Source organism: Pteropus vampyrus, unplaced genomic scaffold, assembly GCF_000151845.1.
Source record: "Pteropus vampyrus isolate Shadow unplaced genomic scaffold, Pvam_2.0 Scaffold284, whole genome shotgun sequence".
Classification (NCBI taxonomy): domain Eukaryota; kingdom Metazoa; phylum Chordata; class Mammalia; order Chiroptera; family Pteropodidae; genus Pteropus; species Pteropus vampyrus.
Genome location: NW_011889065.1, coordinates 492,711 through 501,914, shown reverse-complemented (window position 1 = coordinate 501,914; position 9,204 = coordinate 492,711).

Here is a 9,204-nt window from a genome sequence, read left to right as displayed (position 1 = left end):
CCATTAATAAGTGCTATTGACATGAAAGTACTTCAAGATAAAGAATAAGTTGCCTTTCCCGTTAGCTAAAGCAGAAAATAATTTGGTGTGGTAGTAGTTAGTACAGCCCCTCCCATCCTTCTGCCCTTCCATCTTCCATCCATCTTTTTGAGGTTGCTAGCAATTTGTCATGTAATTTTTAATTTTTTTAAAAAATATCCATTTCAAAATATAACATCAAAGTTACACACAATGAATGCATATGCTCATCTCTTTATTTTGTCATCATTTCAGGCCATTCACTAAAATTTCTCAAAAGGTATTCTGTGGCATATTAGTCCTATGAGTTGCTCCTGGTCTATGTTATCCAATCCCACTTGGGGATTCACAATTCACATGAGCTGTCCAGCAAGTCATCACTGGCAAATGACTCACTGGACAATCTTAAGATTTGTTTTGTAAATATATAAAATAACTACCATTTCTGATTTATCTATGGTTACTGAATTTCTTCAATAAGAAATATAAATTCTGAGATTTGAAATTAGGAAGATTCTATCCAAGCCCCAAATTCCTGCCAAACTCAACAGATTATTTTACTATTCCCTCCAAATTTTCTCTCAAATAATTTCATTTGATAAAATACCCACAAACTGACACAAAGAAATGTTACAATATCTTTTGAAGAAAAAAAATTCTGTATAAGTATGATAAATGCACATGATCACATACATACAGCTATAACGAGAGCTGCTGTGAAGTATTAGAGTTCAAAGGCACTTGAGATTTGTTTATCCTGTCAAATTGCCTGCTCCTAGCAATCCTCAGGCATTAAAATTTTTCACACTTCACTTGGATGATTAAAATGATCTCATTCTCCACCTAGAAGTATTTGTGGAACATTTTTAATTTGCTTGGAAATAAATAATAAATAAATTGGATATTACCATCATCAAAATTTCATAAATAGCTGAGTATTTTAGCTACCATAAACTTTTAAAATATTTACTGGAAAATCAATAAAAATGAGTTGGATTGGCTAATAAACAAATTTTAATGTAAATTATGAAGGCCTATTAAAATTTTTTAGTAGTATTTACAATAGAAAGAGAACATTCTGATGATTAAGTTTTGGCTCAGTCTTTAATAAAAAAAAAAGAATTCTAATACTCTGCAATTCTTGGGCATCTTTCATAAGTAACTAAATAACTCCACTTCAGAGGTGCTCATACATACTGAATTTGCTAGATTTGCCAGGCTCCTGTGCACTAAGCACAGTGTTCATCATCATCTTTATAAACAAATAGTAATAAAGACAGAAACAAATATTTGGAGCACTGTTGTCCAATAGAAATTCTTGCAGTGAAGGAAACAATTTATATCTGTGCTGTTCAATCAGATAACCACTGAGACGCATATGTCTTATGAACATTTGAAATGTTTTTTTTTTTAATGTGATTAAGGAAAAATATATTGAAATTTTAATGAATTGTAATTTTAATTTAAATAGCCACATATGGCTAATGGCTACCATATCAGACAGCCAAGTTTTAGAATCAAATAACTTAGTATTCTGTTGTTACAAACTAATGTTATCAAGATGTTTTAACCAAGTGGGTTGAAACAAAGCGATCAGACATCTCTTAGGAAATTAAATCAATGTCTGCTTCTTATATGCAACACAGAAGCAACATGTTGGTGCTAAATGTACAAAAATTTGAGAGTCTCCAACTTGGGCTGTTGAAGCTTATAGATTGGTAATGTTCTCTATAAAGAGAGGAGAAGCTGTGTATTCAGTTTTCATTTACCGATAAAGAGAAATAAAGAGTGGGACTTTTATTTCTATAGCTGCAGAAAAGACATAAGGTTGTCACTCTTAATAGTCTCACAAGCCAGAACCCAGTCCACATTTTTACAGTAACACTGAGAAGTAGCACGAAAAAGAAAATATCTACTGCCTTTTTTATAAGATGAAATATCAACTGACTTTTTTATATATCTCATAAGTTAATACTAGAGAATATATGCTTTTGAAATGGATATTTTTGAGTCTAAGTTATCTTTACTTTGGTACCTTTAAATTTTCCCATTGTGTCTGTCTTAGTCTTTATTCTCTTTGACTTTATTACAGCATTTGACAAGTATAACCATCTCCTCCTTCATTTGGTCTCTAAGACACTAGTCTTTTCTCTCTTTTTTACTTCTGTTTTTTCTTTACTAGTTTCACAAGCCACTCTTCCTCACCTAATCTTCTTTCTTATTTTCTGATTACTGTTCATAGGACCATCATTCTCCATGTTACTTAGAGTAATCCATGAGTCCTTACTCTATCTGCACTGCACATTCAATAAATAATCAAGTCTCATGTATTCTACCTGTACAATAGCTCTTTTGTACATTCTCTTCCCTGAAACTCTGGAGTCGCCAGAAAATCCTAAAATAGTTATCTCATCTATACTATTGGAATCACGTCACAATAGGTCTACCTGTCTAGTCTCTTCCATTTCAATTCTCATTTCACAATACTGCTAGAGTAATCTTCCCAAAGAAAAGCTGCCAAACTCTCTTTCCAGCCTCATATGCTTTATATCAGTGTATCTCAAATTGTGGTCCAAGAACAATATGCATTATAAAGCAGATTCTGGGTCTCTGTTAGTGGTAGAGAATCTCTCTGTGTGAAGCATTAGAGTATGAAGTTGACAAGCTTTCCAGGTGATTTGGATGCATTCTAATGTTTGAAATCCTCTGTACTTTCTCTTTCTTCAACAGAAATTAGCTTGCTTGTTCAATCAGAATAATAGGTAGTGTAATTAAATAAAACTTTAAGCCAGAAATTCTTAAGCTGCTACTGAAAAGGTGGATAGAGGATGGTAATGAAATGAGTTCAATAAGAAAGATGGCAAGCCATTGACTTTTTTGGCAATAGATTCTAAAGTAAAATAATTATAATAATTAAAGTAGTGGAAGAGTTGGAATGGGCCAAGAGAAGAGGAAGTTCTCAGGAAACTAAACTACTCCAACTGGTGATTTTGCATCTTTATTCCTCCTCCTCTTTCTTTTATTCTTTTTGTGTTTCTAATTCAACTAAAGGCATTATATAAAAGCAACCGATTGTAGGGGGGTGAGTCAGAAATGTGTTAATTTCAAGGAATTGCCACATTTTAAATGGAATTGGCAGGGTTGGTGAGAACAGAGAAGACAAGTTTTTGATTGGGAATAAAAGAGTTGCCTACCTTCCCATAAGACTAGAGATATATATGAGTTAGAAACTATCCATCTCATTTTTCTAAGTGGCTACTTTTAGCCTTCTGGGTTCTGTAAAAATAGCTTTTGTTGGTGAGATGTGTGTTGGTTGATTACATTACCTATTAGCTACTTTTATTTTATTAAAAGAAAAAAATACACACACACACACAGATACACACACACACACATAGATATATATTTAAATTAACATATAGTACCTCTCTGGTTAAGCATATTTCAGAACAATATAAATAATCAAGAACAAAATACATGTATTTTACCATACCAGTTGGGTTGTATATCACCTACTAATAAATATAAAAACATAAACTATACATCATCTATTTAAACATTGGGCTACTCCTTATCATTAATAATTATATAAAATCTGACCCCTGTCCTACCCACTCGCCAAATACAAGTTTATGAATTACATCTTAAAAGTAAATTTGGTCTTTCTCTTTTGAAGTAAAATGCCCCTCCCTTAGAGTTATCATGCCTAGTCAGTATGTAAATGTAAGTTAAATAGGTAGGATTCAAGAAAAACACACCCATTACTTTCATAATACAGTTTCTACAAATATGCTAGCAAAAAGACTTTTCCATGTCATAAATAAGAACCTTAGTTAATAATGATTCTTGTGTTATTTATGAATTTTGGAATACTTTTAAAACTCTTATACCAAAAAACAAAGATATAATGTGACAGCTCATCCTGAGTGTTTAAACAAAGTGAAAAAAAGCTATTGATATGCGATAATTTTAATATTTTGTTAGCAGAATAAAAAACATATTTTCTTTTCAGTTATAATCTGAGCTTGGGTGCTTTGGAATAGCAGGCTTACTGTTTTTAATTTTTTTTGGTGGGAGATAATGGGCTGGGAAGAGTGAAGTATAGAGAATCAAAAATCTAGGCTGCATCCCTGCCCACATAACCTAAATGACCTGACGACCCAAGGTTTGAGCATACAATTCCTTTCAATGTTTTCAGCAGAGATTGAAAGGAAGACATGCTATAATAAAGGCTTTCATAACAGAGATAGTAATTACCAGTTCATTACCTTCTTAGCTTAACTGCCACTTTTCATTTTGATCATTCTCCCACCCATAATGCACATTACTACCACCACCACCACCACCACCCAATTGACCACCACCTCTGCAGTCAGATGTTGCTTTGGTTATATATCTTTCTCAAATTCTTTAAAACTACATTTGTGTGTGTGTGTGTGTGTGCGTGTGTGTGTGTGTGTGTATAAACACATGCATGCACTAGATTTATATCCAAGAAAAATGAAACCTATGTCTTCCACATAAAAACTTGCACATGAATATTCATAACATCATTATGCATAATAGGCAATTTTGGAAATAATCCAAATGTCCATCAACTGATGAGTGGATAAACAAAATATGTCCATACAATAGGATATTATGAGAGAATAAAAATGAATTAAAAACTTTTATATGCTTAAAGTATGGATGAAACTTGTAAGTACTATGCTGAATGAAAAAAAGCCAGACACAAATTGCAACACATATTGTATGTTTCCAATTATATAAAATATCCCGATATCTATAGAGACAGAAAGTATATTAGTGGTTGTTTAGGATCTGCAGGGGTTGAGAAGTTGAAGGAGAGGATAGCTAATGAGCCCTCAATTTCTTTTTGAAGTGATGAAAGTATTCTAAAATTGATTGTGATCACAGCAGTACAAATTTGTGAATAAATGAAAAGCCGTTGAATTATATACTTTAAATGAGTGAATTGTATGATATGTAAATTATGTATCAATAGAACTGTTTAAAATATACACATATTGCAAGCTGTTTACTAGTTTTTAGGACCATAATATATATTGATTATATATACATACATACATAAAATATTGTGCATATCATATTTTTGATAATTAATCATTAGTAATTTATGACAAATTTACATTTAATTTTTTTGTGTGTTCGTTACTTGTCTCTTCATCTAGATTTTAAGTTTCTTGAGGACAAAACCATGTCTTAGTCATTTCTGTGCTTATATTTCTAGATGCGTTGAATATAGGAGACCCTCTACTTATACTATATTTTCTGAATTCTACCATGTCATCGATTTTGAAATGCTCCACAGTGTATTAATATTACCTTTTTGTTTGTTTGTTTTTTGGAGTGGGCACAAATGGAGAGAAAGCAGTACATTAACATATAAATCAGTTTAAGAAAATATAACAATGGTTGATTGTTATATTTGTTAAATTGTTATATTGTTAAATAAAAGCGCATGCATTTTATTTTGTTATTCAATAGAGTGAACGATTGCTGGGCAATAAGGGTCTTTATTAAACTTTAATGTTCTTAAAGTGTTTGTATTCTTTTATGAGAATAAAAATGTGTTTGTCTATTTGTGTGCATAGATAGACACAGAGAGGAGATATGACAACAGCATTGCATCCAGTTCATTGGAGGCAGTATTATACATCATTTCCCAGAATTCAGCAGTTTGTCATAAGCTTTCATGGGTAGGAGAGAGGGTTGGGAAATGTGTAATCTGTCATGATAGTTACAGGTTCACTGACTACACTTTTCAAACTATTGAATTATTTGTATTTGAACTTTTAGTGTTAACATAAAGATTTCAAATTTTTGCACTCATCATAGTGTTGGTACTAACCTAACTATACAGGAATATCAAGCTGATGACAACAAAAAGGATTGAAACTGAAATGAATAAATAGAATTTTAGGAAACCTGTTGAAGAGATGCTGTCCGATCTGAATTCTGATTATTACCTGTTGTATGATTTAGCTAAATGCAGGACCTTAAATCTCTAAAGAGAATATATAACTATGATTTAGGTAACCAACATCTGAATGTTCTACATAAATATAGCTGAACAAGTATTTTCTTGTCAGTTTCAATTCTAATAAAGTACGCAGTTTGAGTATTGAGCTTCAGGTGACTCATTACAGCCCTATTTACAAGGTGAATATATATACATACATACATATATATATGTACATATAATTCACATATATAATTTATATATGCGTATATATACATATAATTTCCCACATTTCATATTCATTACTATAAAACATAAAGCATTCTTTATGCCATAAACACTGTGAATGTTTACTCATTAACAGCTTTATTCGATTGATTTTTTTAAGTTAAAATAATAAAATAACAGTTGCCAACACTCAAAGATTATTAGTAGCATACTCTATATTGAAAAGCATTGCTTCCAAGTTGGGAACAAGTGATTATATTATAATAATTAAAAGACTTTGGTACTGAAGGGACGCTAGAAGCATGGCAGCATGAAGGATCTCCCGGATTTCTTCCCTTGAAATAATAACAAGTCAAACATGTAAAACAACAAATAACATCCAACCTGCACATAAGCGCATTTGAGAGATCTGCACATCAGAGCATCACAATGTCGGAATCGCACGAATCTGGGGGTTGGGGGTGGGGTGGATAGATTGGGCAAAACAAAGGAACTGCCATGGCTAGGGGAGATTTCATGGCCGGTTCCCGGAACAGTGCTGCCTGAGTGTTCTGCGCAGCGGAGCCTAGGGATCAGGGCAGAGAGAAGAATCGGGACTGAGTGTGGAGGGGCGACAACCACCATCGCCAAGCAGGAGGCTGAGATAAGGAGCCTGGCCATGCTCCAGCCCCATCAATCTAGATTACACTCTCCCCCCACACTATATCCTCTCAGAACTAGCACCACTGAGTCCCAGGAGAATTTGTACAATCGGTACTGAAACAAACTACAGCCGGTACCAGAGACCGGTGCGGTGATATCGAAGCAGGATAGCTGAAATCTGGGGGACATCACTACAGGAAGAGAAGCAGCCACACACACACAGGCCTCTCTCAATTAACTTTTGTCCCACCCAGTTAGGCTGAGTCTTAAGGAAGCAGCAAAACATTTCATCTGACTGTTGGGGCAGTAACTGGACATCAGGACCTCTTCAGAGTCCCAGAACTCCATCTCCCTTTGTACCCTTTCACAAAGGCAAAGTCTTGGGACCACCTGATCACAGAGAAAGTATAAAGCCTACCAGCAAAAGGAGACTATTTTTGCCTCAAAGCAGAGACCCAAGTGATTTGGATGCCACCTACTGGAAATCAAAAGAAAACTCCATTCCTATCAACCTGCTAAAGACAGATTACTATATAATAACTTTTCATTTTGAAAAAAAAAAAAAAATGCAGAATACCCTCCCATTAAAGCCCAGGCAGAGAAATAGTCTATCAAACACTGTGAACAACCAAGATGACAAGGCAGCTCAGGAAGAAAGTGTAAAATCTCCAGAAAATAAACTTGAAGACAGAAACATATGTGATTTAAATGACAGAGAATTCAGGATTGCAGTTCTGGAAAAACTCAATGAGACACAAGAAAATTCAGACAATTTTAGTAAATTAGAAACAAAATAAATTAACAGAATGAATACTTTAGCAAGGAGATTGAAACTCTAAAAAAGAACCAAATAGAACTTCTGGAGATGAAGAACACATTAAAAGAGATGAAGAATGAAATAGCAAGCTTAGGAAATAGAGCTGACCAGATGAGGAAAGAATTAGTGATATAAAACAGAAATCTGGTTTATCTGCTGACTTGAACACAGTTATCGTTCTCCGCTCAAGTGGCAGATTGAGTTGATTAAGCAGGTTGAATAGGTCACACAAGTAAGCAAGTGTAACTCATTCTATGTAACTGAAATGTGCTGCCAGTGGTGACTGTTTTTCTAAAAGAAATCTCTGGAGCAGATCTTGTAACCAAAAACTCTGGCCAGTGATCTACCTTTAGAAAGCCATCTCACTTATATATATGAGAAGATGTGTGTGCTCTCTGTACATCTCCTCACAGAGCTGTGTGAACAGATGTGAGTTAAGGGCATGTACTTTTATGTGGTTGATAATTTTAATCACATCCTGTAAAACATTAAGTTCAGGTGATATTTTTTGGCTAGCTAGCATTTCTCTATGGATGACACAGTGTGTTGGACTCACATTCAGAAGCAATCTCTTTGACCCGAGTAGTGAAACCAGAAAGCCATCCAGTCATGGCAGCCCTTTCATCCATGCATATACTGACATGAAATGACCAGTTCAGTTTTCCTGATATGTAATCATCCAAAAACTTGAATAGGTCTGCAGCTGTGGTGTTGGTTGGCAACAAAAGCGCTCATAACATATCCTCATGCACATCTTCCTGAAAAATATATCACACAAAAACAGGCACTGTTGCCTTGTCAGCATCGGTAGAGTTGTCAACCTGGATTGTGTACCACAGTGACTCATTAATTTTCTCTAACAAATGTGACTCAATATCCTCTGTATCAATTCATCTAATCATGGTGCTAGCTGAAAGAAGAACACATGCCATCTTTTGAACTGCAGCCTCTCCTAAAAGTTCAAAACAAATGTCCTTAGTAGCAGGCAGGATTAACTTCTCACCAATTGTAAAGGGCTTCTTAGCTTCCACAATGCAGTTAGCCACTAAGAATGATGCTGACAGTGCAGAAACATTTGATGAACTGGTGGCCTTCAATAATTGCTTCTGTTCTTCATGTTCACATTTTTTTTTCCTTTGTAAAACTCCAAAGGCTTGTCTTTTAATGCAGGGTGTTTGGTCTCCATGTGGTGAAGGTTTCATGGCTTCATTGGATAGTCAGTTGCCACATATTATACAAAGCAGACTTGAAGAGTGTGAATCACCTGTTGCAATGAACCTATAATTTAAGTAGGACTTTTGATATTGTCTTTCAAATACAGCTTTCTTTTTGTTAGCAGTTTTAGAGTCTTCTGCTATCTCGTCATTAGGTCTTTTCCCCTTTATAAAAAAGCTTTCCAGTGACATTTGATTTTTACTGATTTTGGCAGAGGTTATCTTGTGGGCTTACCAAAACTGACTGAGACAAGTGTGCAGTGCAGGAAAGAGGTCGGATGGAAGTGGTAAATAAAATAATC